Here is a 12,931-nt window from a genome sequence, read left to right on the forward strand (position 1 = left end):
CCTGGAGGATCTCGACACTGTGATCCACTTCTAGCTTTCACCAGCCTGGACTGAGCACAGGCGTGCCCGGGGTATTCGTGGCGGTCTCTGGATGCAAACGCCACGCCTCCCCACGCGGCCAGCCTCCAGGTCCCAGTGCCTTTCACTGTGCCGCTGTCTGCTCCCCACGACAATCTGAGAAGTAGAAATTACCTTCCATATCTTAACACGCATAAGCTGATACGTAGATTGACAGTCTGTAAGTGCTTTTGACTTCAAAGTACGTGTGACCTCAGTGAACTTTTCCCATCCAAGCTAATTATACCCTTTGTTATGTCTGTAAAACGTAATGGGGAAGTGGAAATTCTATAAATATTTGGCTCCTCTGATACGGAGCTGGCCACTCTGGAAATACAAGGAAAAGCACTCTCCGTGGGACCTGCGTTGTGTAGGTCTCCATCTGCATAGGCAAGTTTACTTCTGCTGTCCCGGGCTTCCTCATCTTACAAACTAAACACAGTGACAAACCACCACACCACTCCGGTTGTGTTAAAGAACATTGATTTCCAAAGCGATGAAGCTCGGAAACATTTTTGTTTTAACCCAGTGAAAGTGTTTTTAATTTATTTCCTGGTGTTTCAACAGTTCTTTCAATAACATTGAGGGTTTTGAAATCAACATTCTAGATTGTTTTTATCCTCTCACCATCTTATTTATATTAAAATTAATTTCATTACACAAAGCTTGAGTTAAGTGTTTCTCTGCTTGCACGAAGTCTGTCTGCCAATTTGCATGAGGGCCAACTCATGTAAAACGGAAAGTTTCTTTTCTTTCAAATAACATTCATTTTGTAATTTAAAAATTAACAGTGAACCAAGAATAGCATTTGAGTGTATTGCATTCTTATCTTTTCCTTATAATTAAAAATGCACAAAACAATTGTGACAAAATTTTGTATTTCCTATCTCCCTCCCTATGCAAATGGGCCTGTGTACAGTTTCACTGCATGCACGTGTGCGTGCACACACACACACACACACACACAACATTGTCATCTTCCCTTCCCTAACCACTCCATGGCAACAGCTTCTTCCTCCTTCTGTGGGAAATAGGCTGCAGTGGGACGGTGAGAAGCAGCACCATGCCTCCTGAGGGCTGCCTTCACCTTGCATGGGTGTTGTACTGTCTCAAGGGGAGGCTGAAAAAGTGCCTGCAAGTTGCCCAGGGCGCAGTGTGGCTGCCTGTGCTCTCCCGTTGCAGGAAGAGGCATCTTGGTTCTACCCTCGCACTTCCTCTTCTCGTCCCCAAAGCTTGCAATTCTTCGGGGAGTCAGGAAGCCCTTCACTGGGTATGTTGATCCTTCTCATTTCATCTGCCTCATCTTGCAACTCCTCCTGGACCTATCAGCTTGCTTTCTCACTGTCCCCCTCTCCTCCTTTTTTAGAACAAAGCTCTTGGGTAATACAGTCAGTGTTGGAAGGAACAATGAAGTTTTAAACTGCTTAAATAATTTTATTGAGATAATTTATGTATGTCAAGTTCACCCATTTTAGGTGTGTAAGTTTATAGAGTTGTGCAACATCACTGTAATTGTTTTAGAACATTTCTGTAATCCTAAAAGGCTTCTGGGCCATTCATGATCATTCTCCACTTGCACCTATAGTCTCAGGGAACCATTGGTCTGCTTTCCATCACTATCAATTTGCCCTCTCCAGAAATATCATGTAAATGGAATCATATAATATGTACCTTTTTTTCTGGCTTCTTTCATTGAGCATAATTTTTTGAGCTTTATCCACATTGTTTCTGGTAACATTAGTTTGCTCCTTTTTTGTTGCTGAATGGTATTGCATTGTACGGACATAGCACATTTTGTTTACCACTGATGACACTTGGGTTGCTTCCATCTTTCAGCTATAGATGATAATGCTGGTATGAATGTGGGTGTAAAAATATTTGTTCAAGTCCCTGCTTTCATTTTTTTTTGGGTGGTGTATATTCTTACAAGTGGATTATACAGTAATTTTATACTTAAATTTTTTGAGGAATCACCATACCATTTCAATAGCATTTTACATTCCCATGAACAATACACAAGGGTTCCAATTTCTCCATATCCCCACCAACTCTTGTTATTTCTGTGGCTTTTGCTTGTTTGTTTGTTTAGAGTAGCCATCCAAATGGATATGAAGTGGTATCTTATGATTGTTTTGATTTGTGTTTCCCTAATGACCAGTGATATTGAGTGTCTTCATATACTTATTGGCTATTCATGTATCTTCTTAGGAGAAATGTTAATTCCTTTGATCATTTTATTTGCGTTATTATTGTTTTTGTTTTTGTTGTTGAGTTGTAGGGTCTTTATATGTTCAGAATATCAATCTCTTTTCAGATATATGATTTGCAAATATTTACGTCCATTCTGTGGGTTTCCTTTCCTCTTCATTGATAGTGTCCTTTGATACACGACGGAAATGGAATCATATAATATGTACCTTTTTTTCTGGCTTCTTTCATTGAGCATAATTTTTTGAGCTTTATCCACATTGTTTCTGGTAACATTAGTTTGCTCCTTTTTTGTTGCTGAATGGTATTGCATTGTACGGACATAGCACATTTTGTTTACCACTGATGACACTTGGGTTGCTTCCATCTTTCAGCTATAGATGATAATGCTGGTATGAATGTGGGTGTAAAAATATTTGTTCAAGTCCCTGCTTTCATTTTTTTTTGGGTGGTGTATATTCTTACAAGTGGATTATACAGTAATTTTATACTTAAATTTTTTGAGGAATCACCATACCATTTCAATAGCATTTTACATTCCCATGAACAATACACAAGGGTTCCAATTTCTCCATATCCCCACCAACTCTTGTTATTTCTGTGGCTTTTGCTTGTTTGTTTGTTTAGAGTAGCCATCCAAATGGATATGAAGTGGTATCTTATGATTGTTTTGATTTGTGTTTCCCTAATGACCAGTGATATTGAGTGTCTTCATATACTTATTGGCTATTCATGTATCTTCTTAGGAGAAATGTTAATTCCTTTGATCATTTTATTTGCGTTATTATTGTTTTTGTTTTTGTTGTTGAGTTGTAGGGTCTTTATATGTTCAGAATATCAATCTCTTTTCAGATATATGATTTGCAAATATTTACTTCCATTCTGTGGGTTTCCTTTCCTCTTCATTGATAGTGTCCTTTGATACACGACGGTTTTAAATTTTAATGAAGTCTAACTTACCTATTTGTTGTTGTTTTGTTATCTGTCTTTTTGGTATCATATCTAAGAAATCAATGTCAAATGAAAGGTCATAAGACTTTCCTATGTTTTATTCTAAGAGGAAGAAAATTGCTATAGAGTGTGTGTACTCACTGGAGAGAGACAAAGAAAGAGGAAGAAAGTGAGAAACGCCCCACCCCTACCATGGGGGATGACCATGCCACAGTTCCTTTTCCTCTCTTCTCATTTCAGGATTTTGAACACACACATGCCCAGTGTGTCTCTCAGGCTGCTGGGCCTGGGACCCAAAACGTGTAGTTGGCCATGTGGGATCCAACTGCCTTAACCGTGATGCCACCTAGCTGGCCTGGATTTTTATAGTCCTTTCTCTTATGGTTAAGTCTTTGATACATTCTGAGGTAATTTTTGTATATGATGTGAGGTAAGAGTCCAACTTCATTCTTTTCCATGTGGATATCTATCAAGTTTTCCAAGCACTATTAATGGAAAAGACCATTGAATTTTGTTATCAAATTATCTTGTTATAAATCACTTGACCATATATGTTAGGGTTTATTTCTGGACTCTCTATTGTATTTTACTTGTTTTCTGCCTTTACACTATTTTGATTATCATAGCTTTGTGTATGTGTTGAAATGAGGAAGTATGAGACTTCCAACTCTGTTCTTTTTCAAGTTTTTTTTTTTTTTTCTACTCAGGGTTCCTGAGATTCTAAATGAATTTTAAGATGGATGTTTCTATTTAAAAATTTGCTTATTTATTCTATTCATCACAGACAGCGCATGTGTGTGTGCTAGAGGGCAGGGGTACCCTCAACAGGGTCTTGTCATGCTGTGATTTCCCTTTTCCATCTCTCCAGCTCTCTTAGAATCCTGGGAATGTGCACATATGCCTGACGTGTCCTCAGGTTGACCCAGGGATTTGAACTATGATCAGCCATGTGGCTTTTAGCACCACAGTTCAGTTTGCTACCATACTGGGCCAATTGTTCCTATTTTTGAAAAATAAATGTTGGGATTTTGATAGAAATTACATTGAATTTGTAGATAACATTAACTTTTTTTTTTTTAAGCCAACTTTTGCTATTGTGTGTGTGCCCTCGCCAGAGAGACAGAGAGGGACAGCAAGAGAGAATGTGAGAAATCACCCCCCCCGGGGGGGATGGCCACACCACAATCCTTCTCTTTCATTCTCTTCTCGGGATCTTGGGCACGCATGCACACATGCGCGGTGTGAGTTTAAGCCGCTGGGTCTAGGACTCAGACTGCATTTAACTACAGGGGAGTCCAGCGATGTAACCATTATACACCATCTGCTGGTCCCTCTACATCTGTTTTCTGTCTTATGATTATTTAGTTCTAATTTATGAGAGATTTCCTTAGCTTCTGATTCTTTTTGAATAATGTTATTTTGATGATCACTTTTAATTTCCTTTTTTTTGTTTTTTTTTGAGAGTTTTTTGCTACAGGGCATGTGTGCTGGCCAGAAAGACAGAGAGAGAGACAGAATGCGAGAAATCACCTCCCCAAGGGGGATGGCCAGCTGCAATCTCTTCCCCTCCATTCTCCTCTCGGGTTCTTGGGCATGCACACACGTGTGCCCAGCATGAGTTTAAGCCACCAGGTCCAGGACTCGAACTGCAGTTGACTACATGGGAGTCCAGCAACATAGCCATTACTCCAACTGCTGATCCCTATCACTTTTAATTTCTAAGAGCTCTTTTTGTTAGTATTCAGTTTAGATCTTTTAAATAATATCACTTTTGTATTTTGAGTGAGAAATCTCTTATCTCTCTGAGGATGTTATCTTAAATGTTTTCTTTCCAAATCATTTTTCTCATGTTTGTTGTCTTTTCTTTTTCTTTGCTCACTAGCAAGAGACAAAGAGACAGAGAGAAAGAGGAAGAGCAAGGGAGAAACCGCCCATAATGAGGCACGGTACTGCTGCAATCCCTTCTCCATTTTCCCGTAGTGTTGGGAGTTGGGGCATGCTCACACATGCACCCGGTGTATTTTCAAGCTGCTGGTGCTGGGATTCAAACCCTGGATCGCATTGGGACCTGGTTCCCTTTATTGGGCCCTCTCATGTGTGTTTTCTACCCTATCTCCCATGAGGAAGATTTTTTGAAGGACCGAATGATCCTGGACTTTCAGTCCATGCTCAACTGGGGGTTATTTGTGTCCAGGGGAGGGGCGTCTTTGGAGGCGATCAGGGTGCCAGTGGCTCTTTCCCCTGTCAGTATGTGGGGCTCTTTTTTTTTCCCTACCAGAGACGCGTCATATAATCTCCTGCTTCAGAATTCGGCGACCTGTGTGAGGGTGCCTGGGCTGCTCGTGCTTGGAGTCAGAGCAGCAATGCTGCTCTTCTGCTTCACCGTGGAAGGAGCAGACTCCCCTCTTTACCTAGCTCCTGTCCTTTGGTGAACCCAGTTCCCCTGAATTCAGAACATCTTTGTTTTAATTTTTTTTTTTTTTTTGGAGGAAAGACTTTCAGAGCTCTAAAGTAGTAGGGAAAAATAGATGCTGGCTGCTGGCATTGGTGAAGATGCCCGGGAAGGCCTCGAGTTCCAAATGCAGACTTCCAATCGTTTCCCTTCCTCGTCCCCCGACTCCCACGTCTGTAGGGTTCTTGGTTGAAAGTTTGTATGTGGGCTTGCCAACACCACACTCGTTTGAATACATTGGCTTGGTATTTAATATCTGGCGAGGCAAGGCCCTCTTTACTGTTCTTGATTTTTTTTGGCTATTCTCAGACATTTTTAATATGAATTCAAAAAAAAAATCACGAAGTATTTGAAATCTGTAGAATGGCACAGACCTATACCTAGCTTATAATAATTCAGCTTAGCTTCCCATATAATCCTGTTGGGATTCTAATTGAATTCTTGTTCCTTCTTGTATCTCTGTGCCTTGCCAGGGCCTGGATCGTGTTACGACTTTCAAAAAACATCTGTTACCAAAGCCTCGGCTCTTTCTATTGTACCGTCCTGTCTGATCGGTGCTCAGATCACAGAGCCGGCTGGTAGCAGGACCGGAAGAACTCAGGGCTCATAACTCGCCATCCAGTACTTTTTATACCACACTCATGTCTGGAAAACGATTCTTCGTGGTTACACAGCCCGGCGTCAAGGCCAGCGTGAGTGGAAGGTGGCAACTCCGTGCCAGTCACAGTGCTTTAGAATCCCAGGGAAAGCTTCCCGCGCGGTCAGCCCTTCCACTCCGAGACCCCGCTTCCACGTGGGAGAGTAGGACGCGAGGTGACACCGCCCGCCCAGGCAGTGCCTTGATGCTGGGCGAGGGATGCTGTCGGTTTATTTATGTTTTCCCACCGGAGGGGCCATATTTCTATGGCACGAATAGGAGTGCAAAAGTAGAATGGTTTATCGGCCATGTCTGATCCATGTGGAGTTTAAGTAATAAAGTTTATTAGTACCCCTGATTTAATAGGACACGTTTCCAGTGCAAATTACTGAGATCATCATGTTCATAAAATATGACAGAAATCTTTTAAGTGCGAGCATAAGTTCTGAATTAATTTAATAACCCAGTCTGGAAAGAGAGCATGTGCTTTAAAACATAACATCATGCCCAGGGTCCAGCATTTCCCCTCTGCCCAGCTTGGCTCGTGGGCCTCTTTTGACAAGCCCTCAGCGTGTCTCTGGTCGTCCGGCCTCTTCTCAGAGCCCAGGGCTTACCCTTTCCCGGGGGCTAGGAAGAGGGTGTACGTGCAGCCCGAGCAGGAGGGCAAACCCTCTGCACTGCGTCCTGCGGCACAGCTGGTCCACGGTCCTTGCTTATTTATGACTTTAATCTGTGAGAGGATGCATGCATTTGCAGGGCAGTCGGGGGAGAGAGAGGAGAGAGCACCTCCATGAGGGCTGGTCACTCCTCAATCCCTTCTCCTCTCAGGATTTTGGAGACTCATGCACATGTGCCTGGTGTGTTTTTCAGGCCACTAGGTCTGGGACTCAACCGTGCAGTCGGCCATGTGAGAGCCAGTACCTTAACCACCTCACCACCAGTTGGCCCTGGTGTGTTCATTTTTAATTTTTGCCACAGGGCACGTGCCCTCACTGGAGAGAGACAATGAGAGGGAAAATGAGAAGTCACCCGCTTAGGGATGGTCGTACCACAATCCCTTCTCCATCTTCCTCTCGGGATTCTGGGCACACATGCATATTGCACATGCACCCAGTGTGATTTTCAAGTTGCTGGGTCCAGGACTTGAACCATGGTCAACCGTGTGGGAGTCCAGTGCCATAACTACCACACCATCTGCTGGCCCCTGGTTTTACTTTATTATGTTTAATTAATTAGTTAATTATTAACGGTTACACACTAGAGTAGACTATTTCCAGATAATACAAAAATAATACAAAAAAGTTTTGTTTTTCTCTTGTAAACGTAAGTGTGTTGTTTATAGTCTTCAAACATTATCACACTTAAACGTTCAGAATTTGGTAAAGCATTCATGATACAATCCAAGGACTAGTTTAATGAACAACACCTTTAAGCAGACATGACTGTCCTGAAAAATTGATTTTTTTCTCTCACCCACCTTCTACCACCCACTCCCTACTAACCACTTTCTCCCTTTACTGTCTACATCCACCTCCATCCTCTCCACTATCACATCTTCGGATCTCTCGACCTCTGCTATAAAGTACAGACACACAGTATAAATCGATTGGGGATATACAGTGTGTATCTTTCAAAGTCTGACTCCCTTTGCTCAACATTAAGTCTTCCATATTCATCCATTTTTTGAGTCAAACGATGGGATCTCATTGTTTCTTACAGCTCAGTGATATTCTGTAGTATATATGTGCGAGAGTTTTTCAACCCCATCATCAGTTTTTGGACACTTAGCTTGTCCAAGTTTTAGCAAATGTGAATAATGCTACAATAAACATGGATGTGCGAGTGTCTTTCTGACTGAATGTTTTCTATTCTTTGGGTAAATGTCAAGGAGTGGGATTACTGGGTCATATGGAAGCTCTATTTCTAGGTTTTTGAGGAACCTTCATATTGTTTTCCATAGAAGCTGGTCTAATTTACATTCCCACCAACAGTGTAAGAGGGTTCCATATTCACCACAGCCTCTCCAGCATTTGTCACTCTTCATTTTTTTGATCCAAACCATTCTAACTGGGGCTAAATGGTTTCTCATTGTGGTTTTAATTTGCATTTCCCTTATGACAAGGAAATTAGAACATTTTTTTCACTTGCTATTTAGCCATTGGTAAGTCTTCCTTAGAGAGTTGTCTATTCAACTCATTTGCCTATTTTTAAATTTACTTGTTAATGATCCTGAGTACAGATGTGAGTGTGTTCTGAGATCCTGTGTACAGTATGATATGTGAGCTGTGGTCTCTTTCTCTTTCTTTCTTTTTTGGTAGTTTTTTTTTTTTTTTGGAGAGATTTTCACTGTAGGGCGCGTGCGCTGGCCAGATAGACAGAGAGAGACATAGAGACAGAAAGCGAGAGATCACCCCCCAGGGGGGATGGTCACGCCGCAATCCCTTCTCCTCCATTCTCCTCTCGGGATCTTGGGCACGCACGCACACGCGCCCGGCGTGAGTTTTAAGCCACCGGGTCCGGGACACGAACCGCGGTCGACTACGTGGGAGTCCAGCGACATAGCCATTACGCTAACTGCTGGTTCCCTCTTTCTTTCTTTTTTAAGAGTTATTTATTTAGTTTTTGTTTATTTATTATTATGATTTTTTACTTTGGCCGGAAGTAGACACACACACACACACACACAGAGTGAGAGAGAGAGAGAGAGAGAGAGAGAGAGAACAGGCCATCAGGTTCAGGACTTGAACAGTGGATGGCCATGTGGGAGTCCAGTGCCTTAACCACCACACGACTTGCTGACCCCGAGCCATGTTCTCTTGATCTGTGGTGATGTGGAAAAAAAGAAAAGTCCCCAATTTTTAATCAAGGAAATAAGAATGAAGAGCCATGAGTATTCTGTCTTATTCAACCAGTATGACATTGGGCCTTCCTTCTTGGGGACAGACCTGTGGCCACTGTGCTAATGACATCGGGCACCCACATTCCTACTTCTGCTCAAGATGAGTGGCCTGGGCTTGCTCCTCTCACTCTCTCACTCACTTCCTGGGCAAGCTGTCCTTTTCCTGGACTGTGGGGTCTCTCTTGGTACTCTGTCTGGCAAGGAGAAAGGACTCTGGACCGAAGCCAGTGCAGCCATGCTCGGGGGAGTCCTTGGTTTGTTCCTTGTCTTGGCGTGTGAGCAGAGATGTGTGGAGCAACCTGGATGCCCAGGCTAAGTCCTCTTCCCCGACTGTGCTGCTTCCCACCAGGAGACAGGACGAAGCTCCCCATGAGGATCAGCTCCCCCGAGGTGCTGCCCCAGGGAAGGGGGTGTTCCTTTAGCTCTTGATTTCACCCAACGGCTCCACAGAGAGTGACTGTCATTCCCCTATCAGAGTGCCCCCTGCTCAGGACGAGGATGGTAAGAGCTTAAGGCAGGTTTTATTTATCTATCTCTATCTATCTATCAATCATCTATCTATCATCTATCTATATCTATTATCTATCTACCTATCTATATCTATCTATCATCTCTCTATATCTATCTATCTATCTATCTATCTATCTATCATCTCTCTATATCTATCTATCATCTATCTATCTATCATCTCTCTATATCTATCTATCTATCTATCTATCTATCTATCATCTCTCTATATCTATCTATCTATCTATCTATCTATCTATCATCTCTCTATATCTATCTATCTATCTATCTATCTATCTATCTATCTATCTATCTATCTATCTATCTATCTATCTATCTATCTATCTATCTATCTATCTATCTATCTATCTATCTATCTATCTATCTATCTATCTATCTATCTATCTATCTATCTATCTATCTATCTATCTATCTATCTATCTATCTATCTATCTATCTATCTATCTATCTATCTATCTATCTATCTATCTATCTATCTATCTATCTATCTATCTATCTATCTATCTATCTATCTATCTATCTATCTATCTATCTATCTATCTATCTATCTATCTATCTATCTATCTATCTATCTATCTATCTATCTATCATCTATCTATCTATCTTTCATCTATTATCTATCTATCTACCTATCTATCTATATCTATCTATCTATCTATCTATCTATCTATCTATCTATCTATCTATCTATGAAAGATTTGTGTTATAGAGCTTGTGCACTCACCAGAGAGACAAAGAGTGATAGAGAGACAGAAAGCGAGAAATCACCCCCTGGAGGGATAGCCATGCCACAATCCCTTCTCCTCTGTTCTCCTCTTGGGATTTTGGGTATACGCATACATACCTGGTGTGAACTTTAAGCTGCAGGTGGGTCAGGGACTCGAACTACTGCTGACTATGTGGGAGTCCAGCGACATAGCCATTACTCCATCTGCTGGTGCCACAGGGAAAGTTTTAGCATGAGGCTCACATCATTCCTTCCATGGTAAAGCCCAAAGAGTGGCCCTAACCACCTAGTCACCGAGGAAAGCCTCCGGAGGAAACTGACCCTGTGCGCCCTGCCCGAGGGGCTCGGCGTCGCTGTCTCCTCTGGATCTCTGTCCCCTTGTGTCCCTGCCTGAGTCACCTTCCTCCCTAACGAAATCTCTGCTCCACGGTCGCTATGCGGGTCCCGCCTCCTCCATAAAACTTTCCCGGGAAAGCCAGGCAACAATGGCGTCTTTCTCCACCCGCCCCGGGCCTCTGTTGCTGGCAGGTTCACTGGGCCTCTGTGATGCTGGCCTGCGCTGCGGGCGTCTCACCGTGCTCCCTAATTATTTCCTGTGGGTAAATCTTGTCTGGCTTCCAGGCTGTAAATGCCAGCCCGGCCTGGGGCTTGCAGCGTCGGGGAGGGAGTGCCAGCGAATTCATGCCTGTCTGAGGAAGGGAGCAGCCTGTTCTGAGGAGCTGGGACCCAAGGAGGTGAGGTCCTCTGTTCCCACGCCATCCCCAGTACCCCCATGCTGGGGACCTGCCCGGCCTCCCCGGCTGTTCCTGGAACCTGGCGGCCTCTGAGTTTCCGCCACCTCTCCGCCAGCTATGGCCGGGCTGCATCGCCTATGTCTGATGTCCGACTCCTACAGACCCCAGCTCCAAGGCCGTCCTTCCCAGCACAGCATCCTGACCCCTCCACGGAGCGGCCCTCTCCCTTCTCGGAATCCCAGCGGCGTCTCGCTACACCTTTAGTGCTGCTGGGCTCTTCGGTGGGAGCTAGTAGCCTTTTGCATTAACTCCTTTTTTGCACTAACTTTCCCACGGCTGCCATGACAAATTACCACTAATTTAGTGGCTTAAAGCGACATAAGTGATCTCGTGGTCCCGTGGGTTGGAAGTCCCGTGGACCTCACCCTGTCCCTGAAAAGCTCCTTAAGGTTCAAACAGTTTTTTCCAAAAGTGAACTAAGTGCTAGGTATGGCGCATGAGCTGGAGAGAGAGACAGAGACAGAGACAGAGACAGACAGAGACAGCATCACGCCACCTCAGGGGGGCTAGAACCAGGTGGGAGATGATTCCATGCGAGCCTGAGAGACACACATACAGGGTGCAGAGGCGATCTGGAGTGGGGGATGACTGCAGCAAGTGGGGGCGAGGGCTGCTGAGGACTGCCTCACCAAGAGTGGCAGCCGAGTGGGTCCTGAGAGCCGCCCGGGCTCACAGCGGGGTCGGCAGACTGGGACGAGCATGTGCCACAGGCGGCAGGGGGCGGGACGTCACATGCCTCTCGGTCACTGTAGCTTTAGGTACTGGGGGGCAGGGGGTGGACCTGGAGGGCCTGGCAGGGCTGCACAGACAGAGCTTTTCATACCAGGAAGCTTGGTAGTTCCAGGATGGGGTGGCCTCTGAGGGCTGAAGGGCAGCTGTGTGACAGGGAGGTTGTGGAAAACCAGAAGGGGGCCATGACACAGGGTAAGAGAAGAACTTGAGGAGGAGTGACACGCTGACTTAGCCGCCTTTGTGACGCCGACAGGAGTTCCCGAGACCCAGGGCTTTACAAAGGACAGGGGTCCATCTGACACAGTTCTGGGAGCTGGTGGCCCTGGAGCATGAGACAGCATGACCGAGCAGGAGGCCGTAGCAGGTGCAGAGGGAGCCCTGAGGTGTCACCTCCTTTTCATAACAGCAGCTCCCCGGAGAATCAGCCCCGCCTCTTGAGAGCTGGCACTCGCTCCGTCCCTCCAGACGCATTCTGTTCATGAGGTGACCTCTCCAGACTGTCACCACCACTAGGCTCTCCTCAACGCCACTCCACTGGGGACCTCTGGGGGACAAGGCATTACCCAGACCGCAGCAGGCGTGTGACAGTGCTCACATTAGATGGGGGTCGAGGACTGAGGGACCGAGGCCCCTTGTGGGGCTTGACAGTGAGATCTCCGGTGCGCCAGTGGGGGCAGCAGCCTGCAGGGGAGGAGGAAGGCGGGCACGCTGGATCAACCAACCTGGCTAGGGAGGGGAGGAGAGTCGTGGGCTGGTAGTGGGAAGGTTTGGCACGCTGGATCATGTTGGCGATACCTTTGGTGGTCACCTGTCGCCCCAGGAGCCGTCAAGAGTCCCGTGCTTCATGGCGATTGGTAACGATCATAGAAAGACTGGAAATGGGTCCCACCCGTTTCCTGGAGAAAGGACAAGGCAGCTTCGTGGTCTGCTCAGCAGGGAGTCGTGG

At 45.0% G+C, this 12,931-nt stretch overlaps 1 long non-coding RNA gene across 1 annotated transcript in view; it reads left to right on the forward strand.

The window, feature by feature from the left end:
- The window catches only part of LOC102492734 (uncharacterized), a 37,419-nt gene extending 30,322 nt beyond the window's left edge, over positions 1-7,097 (forward strand). The window contains exon 5 of the long non-coding RNA XR_003548256.1: positions 6,142-7,097. This is a non-coding gene — a long non-coding RNA (uncharacterized LOC102492734). The remainder of the gene's footprint in view (positions 1-6,141) is intronic.
- The last annotated feature ends 5,834 nt before the right edge of the window (positions 7,098-12,931 follow it).

The sequence above is a fragment of the Tupaia chinensis genome, unplaced genomic scaffold, assembly GCF_000334495.1.
Source record: "Tupaia chinensis unplaced genomic scaffold, TupChi_1.0 Scaffold148801_1, whole genome shotgun sequence".
Classification (NCBI taxonomy): Eukaryota; Metazoa; Chordata; class Mammalia; order Scandentia; family Tupaiidae; genus Tupaia; species Tupaia belangeri.